This window comes from Rutidosis leptorrhynchoides, chromosome 4 (assembly GCF_046630445.1).
Source record: "Rutidosis leptorrhynchoides isolate AG116_Rl617_1_P2 chromosome 4, CSIRO_AGI_Rlap_v1, whole genome shotgun sequence".
In the NCBI taxonomy this organism is placed as follows: domain Eukaryota; kingdom Viridiplantae; phylum Streptophyta; class Magnoliopsida; order Asterales; family Asteraceae; genus Rutidosis; species Rutidosis leptorrhynchoides.
In genome coordinates, this window is record NC_092336.1 from 145902900 (window position 1) to 145924161 (window position 21262).

The window sequence follows — 21262 nt, forward strand, 5'->3', positions numbered from 1 at the left end:
TTTTGTTAAGTAGAAGTACTTTGATATATGTCTTGAAGTCTTTCAAAATTGTACTAATACATCTTAATATACTACATGTATATACATTTTAACTGAGTCATTAAGTCATCGTTAGTCGTTACATGTAAGTGTTATTTTGAAACCTTTAAGTTAACGATCTCATTCAATATTATTAACCCAATGTTTATTATATCTAATGAGATGTTAAATTATTAAATTATAATGATATTATGATGTATGAATATATCTTAATATGATATATATACATTAAAATGTCGTTACAACGATAATCGTTACATATATGTCTTGTTTCACAATTCTTAAGTTAGTAGTCTTGTTTTTACATATGTAGTTCATTGTTAACATACTTAATGATATATATAATTATTATTTTATAATGTTAAATATAGTGTAACAATATCTTAATATGATACACATGTATTTAGTAAGACGTTGTTATAACGATAATCGTTATAAATATCGTTTCGAATTTCTTGACTTACTAATCTCATTTTTATGTATATAACCCATTGTTAATATATCTAGTGAGATACTTACTTATCCTAATATCATGTTAACTATATATATATATATCCATATATATATATATATCCATATATATATATATATATGTATATATATATATATGTATATATATATATATATGTATATATATATATATGTATATATATATATATCATCATATAGTTTTTACAAGTTTTTAACGTTCGTAAATCACCGGTCAACTTGAGTGGTCAATTGTCTTCATGAAACCTATTTCAAATAATCAAGTCTTAACAAGTTTGATTGCTTAACATGTTGGAAACATTTAATCATGTAATTATCAATTTCATTTAATAAATGTAAACATGAAAAAGTTCGGGTCACTACAGTACCTACCCGTTAAATAAATTTCGTCCCGAAATTTTAAGCAGTTGGAGGTGTTGACGTATCTTCTGGAAATAGGTGCGGGTATTTCTTCTTCATCTGATCTTCACGTTCCCAGGTGAACTTGGGTCCTCTACGAGCATTCCATCGAACCTTAACAATTGATATTTTATTTTGCTTAAGTGTTTTAACCTAACGATCCATTATTTCGACGGGTTCTTCGATGAATTGAAGTTTTTCATTGATTTGGATTTCGTCTAATGAAATAGTGAGATCTTCTGTAGCAAAACATTTCTTCAGATTCGAGACATGAAAAGTATTATGTACGCCGGCGAGTTGTTGAGGTAATTCAAGTCGGTAAGCTACTGGTCCGACATGATCTATAATCTTGAATGGCCCAATGTACCTTGGATTTAGTTTCCCCCGTTTACCAAATCGAACAACGCCTTTCCACGGTGAAACCTTAAGCACGACCATCTCTCTAATTTCAAATTCTATATCTTTTCTTTTAAGGTCCGCGTAACTCTTTTGTCGACTTTGGGCGGCTTTCAATCGTTGCTAAATTTGAATGATTTTCTCAGTAGTTTCTTGGATTATCTCTGGACTCGTAATTTGTCTATCCCCAACTTCACTCCAACAAATCAGAGACCTGCACTTTCTACCATAAAGTGCCTCAAACGGTGCCATCTCAATACTCGAGTGGTAAATGTTGCTGTAGGAAAACTCTGCTAACGGTAGATGTCGCTCCCAACTGTTTCCAAAATCAATAACACATGCTCGTAGCATGTCTTCAAGTGTTTGTATCGTCCTTTTGCTTTGCACATCAGTTTGTGGGTGATAGGCAGTACTCATGTCTAGATGAGTTCCCAATGCTTGTTGTAACGTTTGCCAAAATCTTGAAACAAATCTACCATCCCTATCAGAGAAAATAGAGACTGGTACTCCATGTCTGGAGACTACTTCTTTCAAGTATAGTCGTGCCAACTTCTCCATTTTATCATCTTCTCTCATTGGCAGAAAGTGCGCTGATTTGGTGAGACGATCGACTATTACCCAAATAGTGTCATAACCACTTGCAGTCCTTGGTAATTTAGTAATGAAATCCATGGTAATGTTTTCCCATTTCCATTCCGGGATTTCAGGTTATTGAAGTAGACCTGATGGTTTATGATGTTAAGCTTTGACATTAGAACACGTCAAACATTCTCCTACGTATTTAGCAATATCGACTTTCATACCCGGCCACCAAAAGTGTTTCTTGAGATCTTTGTACATCTTTCCTGCTCCAGGATGTATTGAGTATCTGGTTTTATGTGCTTCCTTAAGTACCATTTCTCTCACATCTCTAAACTTTGCTACCCAAATTCTTTCAGCCCTATATCGGGTTCCGTCTTCCCTAGTATTAAGATGTTTCTTCGAGCCTTTGGGTATTTCATCCTTCAAATTTCCCTCTTTTAAAACTCCCTGTTGCGCCTCCTTTATTTGAGCAGTAAGGTTAGTACGAATAATTATATTCATAGCTTTTACCCGTATAGGTTCTCTGTCCTTTCTACTTAAAGCGTCGGCTACCACATTCGCCTTCCCCGGGTGGTAATGAATCTCAAATTCGTAATCATTCAACAACTCAATCCACCTACGCTGCCTCATGTTTAGTTGTTTCTGATTAAATTTATGTTGGAGACATTTGTGGTCGGTATATATAATACTTTTGACCCCATATAAATAGTGCCTCCAAGTCTTTAATGCAAAAACAACAGCGCCCAATTCCAAATCGTGAGTCGTATAATTTTGTTCGTGAATCTTCAATTGTCCGGACGCATAAGCAATTACCTTCGTTCGTTGCATTAATACACAACCGAGACCTTGCTTTTAAGCGTCACAATAAATCACAAAATCATCATTCCCTTCAGGCAATGATAATATAGGTGCCGTAGTTAACTTTTTCTTCAACAATTGAAATGCTTTCTCTTGCTCATCCTTCCATTCAAATTTCTTCCCTTTATGCGTTAATGCAGTCAAGGGTTTTGCTATTTTGGAAAAATCTTGGATGAATTTTCTGTAGTAACCAGCCAATCCTAAAAATTGGCGTATATGCTTCGGAGTTTTCGGGGTTTGCCACTTTTCAACAGTTTCAATCTTTGCCGGATCCACCTTAATACCTTCTTTGTTCACTATGTGACCGAGGAATTGAACTTCTTCCAACCAAAATGCACACTTTGAAAACTTAGCATACAGTTTTTCTTTTCTCAACAACTCTAGCACTTTTCTCAAATGCTCTTCGTGCTCTTGATCATTCTTTGAGTAAATAAGTATGTCATCGATGAAAACAATGACAAACTTGTCAAGGTATGGTCCACACACTCGGTTCATGAGGTCCATGAACACAGCTGGTGCATTAGTCAAACCAAAAGGCATAACCATAAACTCGTAATGACCGTAACACGTCCTAAAAGCAGTCTTTCGGAATATCATCCTCATTTACCCGCATTTGATGATACCCATAACGTAAATCAATCTTCGAATAAACTGACGAACCAAGGAGTTGATCAAACAAGTCGTCGATTCTTGGCAGTGGATAACGGTTCTTGATGGTAAGTTTGTTCAACTCTCGGTAGTCGATACACAACCTGAATGTACCATCCTTCTTTTTGACAAACAAAACAGGAGCTCCCCACGGTGATGTGCTTGGTCGTATGAAACCACGCTCTAAAAGTTCTTGTAATTGACTTTGGAGTTCCTTCATTTCACTGGGTGCGAGTATGTATGGAGCACGAGCTATTGGTGCAGCTCCTGGTACAAGATCTATTTAAAATTCAACAGATCGGTGTGGAGGTAGTTGATAGTGCTCCAAATGAACATATATTTAGGCACACTATCCTTCAAATATGTAAAGCTTTTAGTTGCAATTGTTCTATTTTTATGTAATATTTGTTTAAATAAATAAGTGCGAAGACAAAAGAAGAAAATGACGATTTGAAAACGCAAATGACCAAAAAGCTCAAATGAACAAGATATAATTCAAGTGATTCCATTTATTGATAAGAAACGTCTAAAAATGACAAGAGTACGAGTCGCGAAATGCAAAGTACAAGATATCTCCGCGTACGAAAGGACGTTCGAAAATCCGGAACCGGGACATGAACCAACTATCAACGCGCGACGCAACGGAGCTAAAATTACAAGTCAACTATGCACATAAATATAATATAATATATAAATAATTCTTAAAATTATATATATATTATATTATATATTAAAAACCGTCGGCAAACTAGAAAACAAAAACATGTGAGCTGGATCAGAGGGCCATGCGATCGCATGGCCAGAAGGCACAAAATCCATGCGATCGCATGGGCATCAGAATCTGGCCAAGTGCTATAAAAAGCGACGAATTCTGCACGAAATAGACACACCTTTTTCAATCTCTCTTTTCTCTATGTAATATATAATTATAATTATAATTTTAATTATAATTAAGATTAATAATAAATTATGGTTTAGTTGGGTTAATGTAAGAAATGTTTTACGGGTTTTAAAGTCGGAACTCTGTCCGTGTAACGCTACGCGATTAATCACTACTGTAAGCTATGTTCTTCCTTTAAAAAAAAAAGATTTTTATTAAAGTTTTAATTTCTTTTTGTAAAAATATGTTTTAAATATTAAAAATACAAAAATATAAAAAGAAAAATAAAATATATATATTTTTAAGAGTTTGTTTAAAATATAAAGTTTTTCTATTTTTTATTTTAGTTTTTAAAGTATAAGTTTTTATTTATTTTATATAAATATTTTATAAGTTAAAAACAGAAAAAAAGTAGTAAAAAGTATTCGGGTCGTACTGTAGCAGCCCAAAACATTTGGCCTGGTATCCACTGCCATGCGACCGCATGGAAAAACAACTAACACCTCATGCGATCGCATGAGGTGATTTGACTGGTCTGGTATCCTAGTCTGTATGATTAGGGTTATGTATTAATAATTATTATTAATAATTAATTATAATTAAGGTTTTTAATTTAATAATATTTAGTTTTAGTTGTATTTAATTTGTAATATTTAGTTTAAATTAGTATTATTAATTATAAATTGATACTTTTATAAAATAAATAATATAAAAATAATATTTTTATAAAATTGTATTTTTATAACTTTAAACTTATTTTATATTTTGTATTTTTTTTATTAGTTAAAGCGTAATTGTATATTTTTCGTTCGTAATTTAGTTTTTGCCGTAGTATTTTATATTTTTAGATTTTTAGGCTTTGCCGTAAAATCCCTTAAGTGCTTTTTCTTTAGACTAAGATTTAGGTGCTTTAGAATTTTGCGACGCCGTTTTAAGATTTTAGTACTTTTTAATTTATTGCCGTTTTGGATATAGAATTCCTTTTAAGCTTTAATACCTTTAGGCGCAACTTTTTAGATTTAGTTTTTAGACTTTTAAGTTTCGACGTTTTTCTTTCTTATTTTTATTTTTTGACCTTTTATTTTTCGACGTTTTTCGACGCACCCTTTTTCTTTCTTATTTCTCGACGCTCTAGTTTTTAGGACATAGAATTTTCTATTTCTTCTCTAAAATTTCTTTAAATTTCAAAACGAAAAATTATTTTAAGCGGTTAAATTGATAGACATCCAAATTTTCTGGTTCGTAATAATAGTTGGATTTGTTAGTGGCGAGTTGTAGGCTTCCGATTTAAAGGGTCCTGGCTACCTGCTGCATCTATTGGCTATTCGAAACGTGGGCAAAATCAGAGAAGTCTATTAATTTGATAACTTATATAATTTTTATCTTTTATAACTAATAGGATATTCAGTGAATGCATTGAGCAAAACATTCACCACCTTTCATACATTCACCACCTGTAACTCGATCAAGACATCTAGCCAATATTTTCGCCGTTGATTTTTCTTTAGAATCGTCATCTAGTCGACCAAGTAATCCAATTCAAATTTTCGATAATCCATTTTTTGAACCCGACCTCACAATTGTGAACCCGGAGGATATTCAAGGACAATTTCAAGATCCTGAACCAATAATCATTCCTCCTGAACCACAAATCGTTAAATCAGAATCTTCTAGTGATTCGTATTCAACAAATTCAAAAATGAAAATAACGGAACCTCTAAGTATGGAATACCGAATGAGAGCCACACGCACTGGCCAAGGACATGCCATTATTAAGCCAGACATTAATGCGCCAGATTATGAAATCAAAGGACAAATCCTACACATGGTAACTAATCAGTGCCAATATAGTGGTACGCCAAAAGAAGATCTAAATGAACATCTTCGAACCTTTAATAGGATCTGTACTCTATTCAAAATAAGAGAAGTTGAGGATGAACAGATCTTTCTCATGTTATTTCCCCGGACTTTAAAGGGAGAAGCCAAAGATTGATTAGAATCGTTACCTGAAGGAGCGATTGACACATGGGATGTTTTAGTTGAGAAATTTCTTAAAAGATTCTTTCCGGCATCTAAAGCCGTGAGACTTCAAGGAGAAATTGTTACGTTCACACAGAAGACAAATGAAACTTTATATGAAGCGTGGACAAGATTTGGAAAGTTGTTGAGAGGATGTCCTCAGCAAGGTTTAGACACTTATCAAATAGTACAAATATTCTACCAAAGTATCTACATTGCTACACGAAAAGACATCGACATAGCAGCTGGTCGTTCCATTATGAAGAAAACCGCAACTGAAGCTTACAAAATTATTGATAACACCGCCTCCCACTCACATGAGTGGCACCAAGAAAAAGATATCTTTCATTCATCTAAAGTGGCTAGAGCCGATTCTAGCAATGACTTTGATTCCGTTTCCACAAAAATAGATGCTTTCGAGAGACGAATGGAAAAGATGAATAAAGATATTCACGCAATACGAATCAGTTGTGAGCAATGCGGTGGACCACACTTAACGAAAGATTGTCACATTGAGCAAACGATGGAACAACGTGAGAATGTTTCCTACATAAACCAAAGGCCGGTAAATAATTATCAAAATAATTATCAACCGCCAAGGCCAAACTTCAATCGAAATCAAAACATTCTTTACAATCCAAATGGACCCAACAATAACTCATACAACCAACAAGGTCCGAATAACCATCCAACTCAAAACAACACTTTCAATCAACAAAGACCTAGTGTATATAAACCACCACAACAAACCGAAGAGAAAAAGCCAAATCTGGAAGAAATGATGGCAAAGCTAATGGAATCTCAAACACAATTTATTACATCTCAAACCCAAACAAATGAGAGGTTTGATCAGTCATTAAAAACTCAACAAGCTTCCATTTTGAACCTAGAAAAACACATAGGAACTCTTGCTAGCATGACGAGTGAGAGGGAACAAGGAAAGCTACCGAGTAATACTGAAGTAAATTCTCGGAATGAGAATGTTAATATGGTGTCAACAAATTCTGAAAAACCATCATCAGAAGATGGGAAGGTTTTCGATGTGAGTAACAATGAAGAAGTTACAACACCACCACCACCACCCGAGTATGTAAAGCCAGTGGTGGCACCATACAGACCACCCATCCCGTTTCTAAGAAAAGGAGTTGAGTATGAGCAAGTAATAGGTAATAAAGTTTGTGATACCTCTGGAAAGAAGAAGAAGAATAAGAAAGTGTAAGAAACAAAAACCGTACAAATAAATCCGGTGAAGACAGTTCCACCAAAACCTCTACCAAGGTTGGGTGATCCGGGTGAATTTATTGTTCCTTGTCTACTTAGTGATTGTGTAATGTATGATGCACTAGCAGATTTATGTGCGAGTGTGAGTGTTATGCCTCTTTCATTATATAAGAGATCAGGAGTATGTGAGTTAAGTCCAACAGAGATGAGTGTCTGACTCTTTGATCAAACCATTAGGCACCCAGTTGGAATTGCTAACAACCTACCCTTTCAAGTGGGTAATTTAACCTTTCTAGTCGAATTTATTGTCATTAACATAGAAGAGGACCCAAACATTTCTCTAATTTTAGGTCGACCATTCTTAGCGTCCACCGGGGCGTTATTTGATGTAAGAGATGGTAGAATGACACTTAGTAATAATGAAAAATCGATCACCTTTGTGAGTCGAAAGTCTAAATCTCCACTAACCAAAACCGTTGAACCAACAAAAATGATTAGTAAGAAGCATAATGTTTTACCAACTCCAACGGTAGTGCTTAACAATAATAAAACGCCTAAATGTGGGGAAAATGAAGTAACACCTAATGATGACCCGATAACAAAGAACCCCGTTGTTGATACGAAATTAAACGACCCTGTTATTAATAGTTCAATGAAAAAACTTATTAAACGGATTCGCGATGCTAGAACCAAGGGGAACTTTAATTTATGTAACCGGTTATATCCAATCTATTGTCTAAAGAAAAGGCAAAACTAGTTGAATTTGTGGATATTACACAAGAATCCGACCAATGGCTTAAAGCAAAAGTCACAGATATGCAAGTTGATTATGGTCCAAGAGAAATTGACGATGAAGTTAATCACAATTTTGACACCACAGCTACCTAAGTATGGGGAGATTCAGATGTTCTAAAAAGAAAATGATGTATAGAGTTAGTTGTTCTGTTCTCGTGTAGTTCCAAGAATGGAATCCGGTTGGTCTTTTCCACTAGCAGACACTAAAGAACTGGTTTTCTCCCCCCATTCTGAATTTTTGTTTTGTAGGAATTGTATGAAATTAATATGCATTTTTAAATTTAAGTTTTTTTTGTGAATTTAAAAACAAAAATTACTTTATTTCATTAAGTTTAAAAAATGATTTCTAAAATTCATCGTAAGTTGAAGACTAGGTCATGAAACCGAAACTGCTTTACCCGAGGGCAGGGCGAAAAATTTTGTTATCATTATTTTTAATTTTATTGATCTAAAGTATACCAAAAAATTAAAAAAACCAAAAATCTTTACTTTTAAAACAATCGCTTTAAAAACGATAAATTTTAAATGTTGTCGAGGGACGGACTAGGTAAACCTACCGAAACTACTTAAAGTAAAAGGAAACAAAATTTAAAAAAAAAATTTATTCATTTAAATTGTTTTATAAAGAATATATATATATATATATATATATATATATATATATATATATATATATATATATATATATATATATATGTATGTATATATATATATATATATATGTATGTATATATATGTTTTTATTTTATGTTATATACAAAATAGGGTAAAACAATGCACTTTCAAAGACTGACATTAAAGTTCAGCAAAAGCTACTAATTTTGACGATAAGACGCAAAACATATGTGAAATTACAACAAAAGGAATGAACGATGAGGCGCGCCATCTATCATTCGACGACCTTAGTAATTACAAACTGGGTATTTTTAATCACTTTTCTACACTAATCACCCTCATGAATTTATAATTATGGTCTGATTTCATGCATATGAGGGCATTGCATGATCTCAAGTGTGGGGAAGGGTTATAAATTCTCTCGGGTTTACGCTTAGTTTATTTGCCAAATTTTGTGAAAATTTAAAAAATTTTCAATAAAATGAATTCAAAATCATGTTTATACATATTTATGAATGATAAAACTAGGTTTTATTACCGAAATTATTATTACCTCGGAGAGAACATAAATGGAGAAACAACCCAAAACGTTAGAATTCATTTAAAATGGAATAGAGGAGAATAAAAAGGCAAAGAAAAGAATGAATAAAAGCTAAGTGTGAGAAGAATTTACCAAGTTCTTTAAAACACATATCACATATTTGGTACAGATTATTGCAGGTACTTTTGCTTTGGACTAAACTAATTAGTTTTACCCGATTTATTGTAATACCTTTGAAAGAATAGATGGATCTACACGATGAATCAATTCTATCATTAAAAGGAAGTAAAGTCTTCCGAAAAAGACACGCGCTTCTTGATTTAGGTCAGAAAGTTGTCGTCCAGACCAGCTGTAGGTTGACGAAAAATCTAGAAAAGTTATCTCTAAAATCAGCAGGAAATCCACGGACCTCAGCATCAAACAGGGTCGCCAAATGGTCAGACTTATCCTAACCATGAGAGGATCTGTCTCGTAAAATGGGGAGGGCGCCGTGCAAATTAGCTTGATAAGACTAATGAATCAGACCCCAGAAAGGATAATCTCCTTAAAGATTAAAAATCAGCTTTTAAGCCTGATATTACTCAATCCTTGAGATTGACTTTAAAGATTGAGAATTACAAACTCATGGAATTTAATGATATCTAAACTCGAGCTTGAACGAGAAAATATTTTGATCAAATTAAAACCGATTTGTTTTCTGAAAACTTATTTTCAATGCGTTTATTACCATTGAACGTAAAATCCTAGGAATTCACCTAGAATTCATTAGGTCACCTGAACCAAATCGGGTGTCAACCGTAAGAACGGTGGTTGCATAGCATGTTCAAAGACAGGACCTTGTGCCAGACCAAAAAACTATAGGGTGATCTTTACTATTTCTCCTACAAAGAATAGTAATTGCATTCGACAAGTTATAAACCATAATTAAAAGCATGTCACGGGACATTGCCTTAACAGTTGCTTGTTCAACGCTTTCCTTTACAACCGGACGGTAGTTTATCGAAAGGTAATATATGGAACAAGTATACTGGACGTGTTGCTTTCCTAATACAAGGTTAGCAAGTGGGTGACACAAAACCACAAGTTTTTGAGCTAAAATTTTCAAAACTGAAACCCACAAAACCCACAAAAATATTTTGCAAACACCGGTGAAGGGTTATTCCGGAAAACTTATCTAGGGTAAAAGCTAGAATGAATTTTCAAAAGATCAAATGTTTTCATAAAGATCCAATTTACTTAAAGGATCTAAATTTTCATAGTCATGTGGGACTGTAAACCATATTGTTACTATCATTGTTTATATCGCCGTATCAAAATCACTGATGTATAAAGTGTGAGAATAAAAAAGTGATTCGAGTGAAGTGTGATTTAATTTCAAGTTTTGTATTGCTTGAGGACAAGCAACGCTCAAGTGTGGGGATATTTGATAGTGCTCCAAATGAACATATATTTAGGCACAATATCCTTCAAATATGTAAAGCTTTTAGTTGCAATTGTTCTATTTTTATGTAATATTTGTTTAAATAAATAAGTGCGAAGACAAAAGAAGAAAACGACGATTTGAAGACGCAAATGACAAAAAATCTCAAATGAACAAGATATAATTCAAGTGGTTCCATTTATTGATAAGAAACGTCTAAAAATGACAAGAGTACGAGTTGCGGAATGCAAAGTACAAGATATCTCCGCGTACAAAAGGACGTTCGAAAATCCGGAACCGGGACATGAACCAACTATCAATGAGCGACGCAACGGAGCTAAAATTACAAGTCAACTATGCACATAAATATAATATAATATATAAATAATTCTTAAAATTATATGTATATTATATTATATATTAAAAACCGTCGGCAAACTAGAAAACAAAAACATGTGAGCTGGATCAGAGGGCCATGTGATCGAATGGCCAGAAGGCACAAAATCCATGCAATCGCATGAGCATCAGAATCTGGCCAAGTGCTATAAAAAGCGACGAATTCTGCATGAAATAGAAACACCTTTTTCAATCTCTCTTTCTCTCTATGTAATATATAATTATAATTATAATTTTAATTATAATTAAGATTAATAATAAATTATGGTTTAGTTGGGTTAATGTAAGAAATGTTTTACGGGTTTTAAAGTCAGAACTCTGTCCGTGTAACGCAACGCGATTAATCGCCACTGTAAGCTATGTTCTTCCTTTTTAAATTAATGTCTCGTAACTAAGTTATTATTATGCTTATTTGAGCCAAAGTAATCGTGATGTTAGGCTAAATATTAAGATGGGGTTATTAGATTTTGTACCATAATTAAGGTTTGGACAAAAGACCAACACTTGTGGACATTGGACTATTGACTATTAATAGATAGGGGGTATTGTCTAATTGAATGACAACTCATTGGAACCTGTCGAACCTATCTTTAAATTAGTTAATCTAATAATTATTAAAATGATTATGTATGTTCTATTTAGTGACGTTTATACGACATCTTTTACGATCATTTAATTAATTATTCGGATTAGGTAATTGATTATTCATTCTGATCAAGTGGGTAAATTAATATTCATATCTCATTAAAACAGGGGTGGATTACATACAAGGATAATTGGTGTAATTGTTAATAAAGTATTAAAACCTTGAATTACGCGCAGTCGATTACCTGGTGTAATTATTAACAAAGTATTAAATCCTTGTTACAGTTTGAATCCCTAATTAGTTGGAATATTTGACTTCGGGAATAAGGTTAATTTGATGAGAATTTTATAATTATGACCGATGGACTATTATGGACAAAAACTAAATAGGTATCAAATAATCCAGGACAAAGGACAATTAACTCGGGTAATAAATTAAAATCAACACGTCGAACATCATGATTACGGAAGTTTAAATAAGCATAATACTTTTATTTCATATTTCATCGTACCTTTATTTACTGTCATTTTAATTACTACAATTTACTTTATCGCAATTTAAATTCTGTCATTTATATTATCGTCATTTATCTTTACACTTTATTTAAAATCGACAAACCGGTCATTGAACGGTAATAATCCCCTTTTATAATAATATTACTATATATAATTATATATATTTCATACAAATATAGTTTTTAAAATATAACGTTAAACTTAGATAGCTCCCTGCGGAACGAACCGGACTTACTAAAAACTACACTACTGTACGATTAGGTACACTGCCTATAAGTGTTGTAGCAAGGTTTAGGTATATTCCATAAATAAATAAATAAAACTTGTGTAATTTGTATCATATTTTGTAGTATTTCACAGTAAAAATAATAACTATTTCGTATACACCGCTGCACACATCAGTAGTCCCGGTAATTCTTTAGGAAATACATTGGAAAATTCTTTTGCGATGGGAACATCATTGATGTTCTTTTCTTCAGTTTGTACCTTCTCGACGTGTGCTAGAACGGCATAGCAACATTTTCTTATTAGTTTTTGCGCCTTCAAATTACTAATAAGATTTAGCTTCGCGTTGCTCTTTTCTCCGTACACCATTAAGGGTTTCCCTTTTTCTCGTACAATGCGAATTGCATTTTTGTAACAGATGATCTCTGCTTTCACCTCTTTCAACCAGTCCATGCCGATTATCACATCAAAACTCCCTAACTCTACTAGTATCAAATCAATCTTAAACATTTTGCTAACCAGTTTAATTTCTCGATTCTGACATATTTTATCTGCTGTAATTAATTTACCATTTGCTAATTCGAGTAAAAACTTATTCTCCAATGGCATTAATGGGCAATTTAATTTAGTACAAAAATCTCTACTCATATAGCTTCTATCCGCACCCGAATCAAATAAAACATAAGCATGTTTATTGTCAATAAGAAACGTACTCGTAACAAACTCCGTGTCTTCCTGCGCTTCAACCGCATTAATGTTGAAGACTCTTTCACGGTTTTGGCCATTATTATTTACTTCGTCCGGGCATACAGTTTTGTAATGGCCCGTCTTTTCGCACCCAAAACAAGTAATGGCTGCATTAAATGTTCCGACATTATTTGTTCCTTTAATCCTGTTAATCTTCGGTCTATAGATTCCACACTTTGCAGCACTATGACCCGTTCTTTTGCATTTTGTGCATAACTCCCTACAGTAATTATCCTGATGGTATTTCTCACACCTTAAGCACCTGGTTTTCTGCCTCATGTTGTCATTATTGTTGTTGTTGGGACGATTGTTGTTGTTGTTGGGATGGTTGTTGTTGTTGTTGGGATGGTTGTTGTTGTTATTGATGTTGCAGTTGTTGGGATAGTTGTTGCGATTTTGGTTGTAATTGTTGTTGTATTGGTGACCCTTGTCACTGTTTTCCTCCCACTTTCTCGTGACTTGTTTCGTGTTGGCTTATTCGGCTGCCTGTTCTTTAATCCTTCCCTTAATCTGATTTATGAGTTTGTGAGCCATTCGACTTGCCTTTTGTATAGAGGCGGGCTCGTGTGAACTCACATCTGCTTGAATCCTTTCCGATAACCCTTTTACAAATGCGTCAATTTTCTCTTCTTCATCTTCGAACGCTCCTGGACACAATAGGCACAACTATGTGAATCGTCGTTCGTACGTGGTAATGTCGAAACTTTGCGTTCGTAATCCTCTAAGCTCTACCTTGAGCTTATTGATCTCGTTTCTGGGATGGTACTGCTCGTTCATCAAGTGCTTGAATGCTAACCACGGTAATACGTAAGTAGCATCTTGTCCCACCTGCTCGAGATAGGTGTTTCACCATGTTAACGCAGTACCTGTGAAGGTATGCGTAGCATACTTTACTCTGTCTTCTTCAGTACATTTACTTATGGCAAACACCGAATTAACCTTTTCAGTCCACCGTTTTAATCCGATTGGACCCTCGGTTCCATCGAATTCCAAAGGTTTACAGGCAGTGAATTCTTTGTAGGAGCATCCTACACGATTTCTTGTGGAATTAGTTCCACTGCTAGAACCAGAGTTATTGTTGTTATTTTGCATTGCGGCCTGCACTGCAACTATGACGAGTAGTCGGTGCCATTTCCTTCAAAAATAGCCAAAAGAATTAAGTTAATCATATAGAATATTAAGAGTAGTCAATAGTATTTCGTAGCATAATATGAATTTATTTATAAAAGTTTTTTCTTCATATTAGCGTTTTATAATTTTCCATTCGGGTAGTACCTACCCGTTAAGTTCATACTTAGTAGCTAATATACAATTCAACTACTACAATTCTATACGAAAAACTGATTACAATAATATTTTACGTTCAAACTTTTATACAATATTTTACAAACTTACAATACCGCTATTTTACATACAGCATAAAATATAACACACAACAACTTTGATACAAGGCAATTGTGAAGACAATTCTAGTTAATACGCAAGTCGTTCAGCAAAAGCAATAAAGACACGTAATTCATAAGTCCAGAAACAAGTCATGCATTCGGGTTTCACTAGTATTATTTCCCATCCTAGGTCTTGTGGAAAATAACCGTTGTGGTCATTGGCAAAACAGTATGTTGTAACGTCATAAAAAGGACGAGGGTTACGTAATGCCCAACAGCCACGTAACAATCTAAAAACCTTATTTCTCACCCCAACTACTGAATCCGTCACTTGCGGGAATGTTTTATTTAACAGTTGTAATCCGATGTTCTTTTTCTCAATTTGGTGAGAAGCGAACATCACTAACCCGTAAACATAACATGCTTCTTTATGTTGTATGTTTGAAGCTCTTTCTAAAGAACGAAGTCCTATGTTGGTATATGTGGAGTCAAAATAGGTTCTCAACCCGTAGCGTAAAATTGCATCTGGGTTTCCAGCATTTAATGCCTTAAAGAAAACACGGCGTAACTTAAAGTCTCCCTAATGTGATATACCCCATCTTTCAAAAGAAAGCCTTTTATAAACTAAGGCATGCTTGGAACGTCTTTCAAATGTTTGACAAACTAATTTCGCCGTAAATAATTGTGCCGATGAATTTTGACCGACTCTAGATAAGATTTCATCAATCATATCCCCTGGTAGGTCTTCTAAAATTTTTGGTTGTCTATCCTTAACGTCCATTGTATGTTTTATACTGTAAAATAGATAAGGATTAGATTTGTAAAAGATAGTTAACAAACAATACAAGAAATTTTTACATATATCATCAAAGTACAAGCACACTACAATACATATATTACACAACATGATTACTCCTCTTCATTCCGACTCACTTGTTTCTTCCTCTTCGGACTTGGTTCGTTTCGCTAATTTTCTAGGGATATATGATGTTCCTCTAATACGAGCCGTTGTTTTCACAAATGGTTTAGAAAAACCTGGTAGTTTGATGTCCCCGGGTTATAGTTAAAACTTAAGAAATAAGGGTGTTGACGGTATTTCCCATCAGGGTATTTCATGTTAACATAAAGTTCATCGGGGTTGGAATTAGATTTCTCTATTTTAATACCTTTTCTCTTATAGTTTTCTTTTGCTTTATCAAATTGGGTCGGGGTAATTTCTATAACATCATCGGAATCCTCATCGGGATCCGATTCATCAGAAAATTGGTAATTTTCCCAATATTTTGCTTCCTCGGCGGAAACACCATTGACCATTTTTAACTTTGGTCCTTTGGTTGAGGATTTTCTTTTATTTATCTATTTTTCTGTGGTTTTTAATATTTCCTTCTCTGGAATCTCTTCTTCCGGTTCCTCTTCTTCCGGTTTTTCTTCTTCCGGTTCCTCTTCGGGAATTTGTGAATCTTCTCAAAATATATTCGACTCTTCATTATTATTAGGTGAGTCGATGGGATTTGTACTAGAGGTAGACATCTATCACACAATATTAAACACGTTAAGAGATTAATATATCACATAATATTTACATGTTTACAATATATAGTTTCAAACAAAAAGTGTTAAGCAATCGTTTTTCAAGTAAACACGGTTGAAGTCCAGACTCACTAATGCATCCTAAAAAACTCGGTTAGACACACTAATGCAAATTTTTGTTTCTCTAAGACCAACGCTCTGATACCAACTGAAATGTCCCATTCATAATGATTATAAACATTTCATATTAATTGATTTCGTTGCGAGGTTTTGACCTCTATATGAGGCGTTTTTCAAAGACTGCATTCGATTTTTAAAACAACCATAACCTTTATTTTATCGATAAAGGTTTTTAAAAATATTTCGACGATTATCAAATAATGATAATCTAAAATATAGCGTTATCACACGACCATTACATAATGGTTTACAATAATATTACATATCAACTTAAGTCTTCGAATGCAGTTTTTAAACAATATTATACAAGTATGCAGACTCCAATCTTGTCTTTATTTAGCATGCAACAGCGGAAGCTCTTAATAATCACCTGAGAATAAACATGCTTAAAACGTCAATAAAAAATGTTGGTGAGTTATAGGTTTAACCTATATATTTATCAAATCATAATGATAGACCACAAGATTTCATATTTCCATTTCTCATAAACAACATGAAATCTGTATAAAAATTATTCATATGATGAACACCTGGTAACCGACATTAACAAATGCATCTAGAATATCCCCAAATATACAAGTACACTCATCTGTATATAAAATCGAAGTACTAAAGCATCCATAACTTGGATGGGGTTTGTTAGGTCCATAGATCTATCTTCAGGATTCGCGTCAATCAGGGGGTCTGTTCCCTAATTCTTAGGCTACCAAGCTGAAAGGGTGATATCCGGTATAACGATTCAATCATAGAATATAGTTTCAAGTACTTGTGTCTATTTTGTAAAACACTTATAAAACTGCATGTATTCTCATCCCAAAAATATTAGATTTTATAAGTGGGACTATAACTCACGTTCACAGATTTTTCCTTCGTCGGAAATAAGACTTGGCCATGGGTCGATTCACGAACCTATAATAAATATATACATATATATCAAAGTATGATCGTGATATATTCACAATATGTTTTATTGTGTTTTAACGATTTAAGTTTTGTTAAGTTAATAGTCCAACGTTCGTAGTCCACAGTTAGTTGTCCACAGTTAGTAGTACAGAAATAAATCAATATCTATTATCTTGAATCAATCCATGACCCAGTGTATACAAGTCTCAGACTCGATCACAACTCAAAGTATATATATTATTTTGGAATCAACCTCAACCCTGTATAGCTAACTCGAACATTACCGCATATAGAGTGTCTATGGTTGTTCCAAATAATATATATAGATGACGTCGATATGATATGTCAAAACATTGTATACATGTATATGGTCTATCAAGATTACATAATATATGTTAGAATACATGTATAATACAATATAAGTTAGTTAGGATATGGTTAGTATAGATTTTTGTCAATTCATTCCGTAGTCAAATTAACCATTTTTAACCAATTTTGTTTTACCCATAACTTTTTCGTTTTAAATCCGTCTTGAGTGAATCAACTTGCTATGGTTTCATATTGAATTGTATTTTATGAAACTAAACAGAAAAAGTATAGGTTTATAGTTGGAAATACAGGTTACAAGCGGTTTTTGTAGAGGTAGTCATTTCAGTCGAAAAAACAACGTCTTGATGACCATTTTGAAAAAACATATTTCCACTTTGAGTTTAACCCTGATTTTTGGATATAGTTTCATGTTCATAAGAAAAATCATATTTCCAGAAGAACAAATTTTAAATCAAAGTTTATCATAGTTTTTAATTATCTAACCCAAAACAGCCCCCGGTTTTACTATGACGGCGTATGTCCGATTTTACGGTGTTCTTCGTGTTTCCAGGTTTTAAATCATTAAGTTAGCATATCATATTGATATAGAACATGTGTATAATTGATTTTAAAAGTCAAGTTAGAAGGATTAACTTTGTTCGCGAACAAGTTTAGAATTAACTAAACTATGTTCTAGTTATTACAAGTTTAAATCTTCGAATAAGATAGTTATATATATATGAATCGAATGATGTTATGAACATCATTACTACCTAAAGTTTAGTAGGTAAACCTACTAGAAGTGACAAGAAATGATCTAGCTTTAAAGGATCTTGGATGGCTTGAAAGTTCTTGAAGTAGAATCATGACACGAAAACAAGTTCAAGTAAGATTTTTACTCGAATTAAGATAGTTTATAGTTATAGAAATCAAATCAAAGTTTGGATATGAATTATACAATGAATTAGAATGATAACTTACTGTAAATATCAGAGGTTTCTTGATCTTAAATGATTACTTGGAATGGATTAGAAAGCTTGGAAGTAGACTTGTAAACTTGAAAGTGTTCTTGAAGTGTTCTTGAGTAGTTGTTTTGTAAGTTAGTTTATGTATGGATTTAAGAGCTAGATTGATGTAGATTTTGATGAAGATGATGAAGAACACTTAGAACATCAAGAGAGAGTTTGAGAGAGATCAATTTGATTCATAAAAATTGGAAAATGAAAGTGAAATGTTTGGTGAAGAATTTCGTGAACCATGGCTTGTCATATAGCCTCCATTACTTTATATTTTTGTGAGATATTTCATGCTAGTTGCCAAATGATAGTTCCCACATGTATCAGCGACTCACAAGGGCTGCTAAGAGCTAATCATTGAAGTGTATGTAGCAATAGTATGTACATCTAGGAGCTGTGTATTGTACGAGTACGAATACGGGTGCATGCGAGTAGAATTGTTGATGAAAATGAATGAGAATGCAATTGTAGGAATTTTTGTTAAGTAGAAGTACTTTGATATATGTCTTGAAGTATTTCAAAAGTGTACTAATACATCTTAATATACTACATGTATATACATTTTAACTGAGTCGTTAAGTCATCGTTAGTCGTTACATGTAAGTGTTGTTTTGAAACCTTTAAGTTAACGATCTCATTTAATATTATTAACCCAATGTTTATTATATCTAATGAGATGTTAAATTATTACATTATCATGATATTATGATGTATGAATATTTCTTAATATGATATATATACATTAAAATGTCATTACAACAATAATCGTTACATATATGTCTTGTTTCCCAATTCTTAAGTTAGTAGTCTTGTTTTTACATATGTAGTTCATTGTTAACATACTTAATGATATATAATTATCATTTTATAATGTTAAATATAGTGTAACAATATCTTAATATTATACATATGTATTTAGTAAGACGTTGTTATAACGATAATCGTTATAAATATCGTTTAGAATTTCTTGACTCACTAATCTCATTTTTATGTATATAACCCATTGTTAATATACCTAGTGAAATACTTACTTATCCTAATATCATGTTAACTATATATATATATATCAATATATATATATCATCATATAGTTTTTATAAGTTTTTAACGTTCGTGAATCACCGGTCAACTTGGGTGGTCAATTGTCTTCATGAAACCTATTTCAAATAATCAAGTCTTAACAAGTTTGATTGCTTAACATGTTGGAAATATTTAATCTTGTAATTATCAATTTCATTTAATAAATGTAAACATGAAAAAGTTCGGGTCACTACACGTACGGTTGCAACTCCATCCGTACGGTTGCATCGTGCATCCGTACGGTTGCACACTCACTGCCCGGTTGCACCAACACCACTGCATCCGTACGGTTGCATGCACCCGTATGGTTGCACAATGTACCTGTGTGGTTGCAGGCTGCAACCGTACGGTTGTGTTCTTCATGCAGCAGCAGCAGAAACTGACGGGTTTCGCACCAAAATCACCCAAATCTCAATCTTGGACCCGTTTTTGACCTCAAAACCACTTATAACTTGTACACACAACATTTAGAAGTATAAACCCACAAGTTTTGAGCCAAACAACACCAAATTTAGGCATTAAGACACCAAAATCACATTTATCAAAAACCTAACTTCAAACCCAAATAAAACACTGATTTGGACATGAAATCACGCAATTCTTACCTTGATAGACTCACAATGACACAAAAAATTGATTTTAAACACAATTTAAGCTCCAAATCAAGATATAGAGATTAGGGTTTTCAAATGGTGAGAGTTAAGGTACGGAGTAATTTTAGAAGTTTCAAGAAGATGTAAGAAAAGGCTGGTGACTTGCTTAAATACTAGTGTTAAACACAATACCCCATCACACACAGGTATTTACCAGTTATCTGATAACTTTCGTACTTAATTTGACAGCCCTAATGGAGTCCAAATTAAATAAAAAAGCCTGTTCTGTGACCCTTGTCACAAACTGGTCTTTATCAAATAATAAAATAACACTAAACATATAATTAAAATAAAGGCATAAATAACCACACAATTATGCCTAAGAGCAAGAAGATCATCTTACATCTAAGCCTGATCTGAGGTTGTTACAAATCCAACCCCCTTAAGAAGATTCCGTCCTCATAATCTGGTCAAGGTCACACAGATGTGGATAACGAGCCTTCATCATCTCTTTGATCTCCCACGTAAGGTTCGATCCTAAGCTATGCTTCCACTCAACAAGCACCATATGAATCTCCTTATTTCTCAGCCTTGTCACCTTTCTATCGACAATCCAAACCGGTTCTTCAACTAGCTTTTGATTCAAGTCAACCCTAAAATCGCTTAATGGAACCAGTTGCGTCTCATCATCAACCTTACACTTTCTAAGATAACATACGTTGAAATTTTTCTATATCACAGTCAACTCAACTAGAAGTTCTAACACAACAGTCTGGTCGTTAAACCTTTGAATAATCTTGAATGGCCCAATGTACCTCAGAGCTAACTTACCTCGCTTACCAAACCGGATAACTCCTTTCCACGGTGAAACCTTCAAATAAACCCGATCACCCAC

General features: G+C 33.4%; 1 non-coding gene across 1 annotated transcript; it reads right to left on the bottom strand.

Moving 5' to 3' along the window:
* Positions 1-6374: 6374 nt before the first annotated feature.
* Positions 6375-6481, bottom strand: LOC139845663 (small nucleolar RNA R71). The gene has a single exon (XR_011758428.1). It is a non-coding gene; the product is annotated as a small nucleolar RNA R71 (small nucleolar RNA).
* Positions 6482-21262: the final 14781 nt, after the last annotated feature.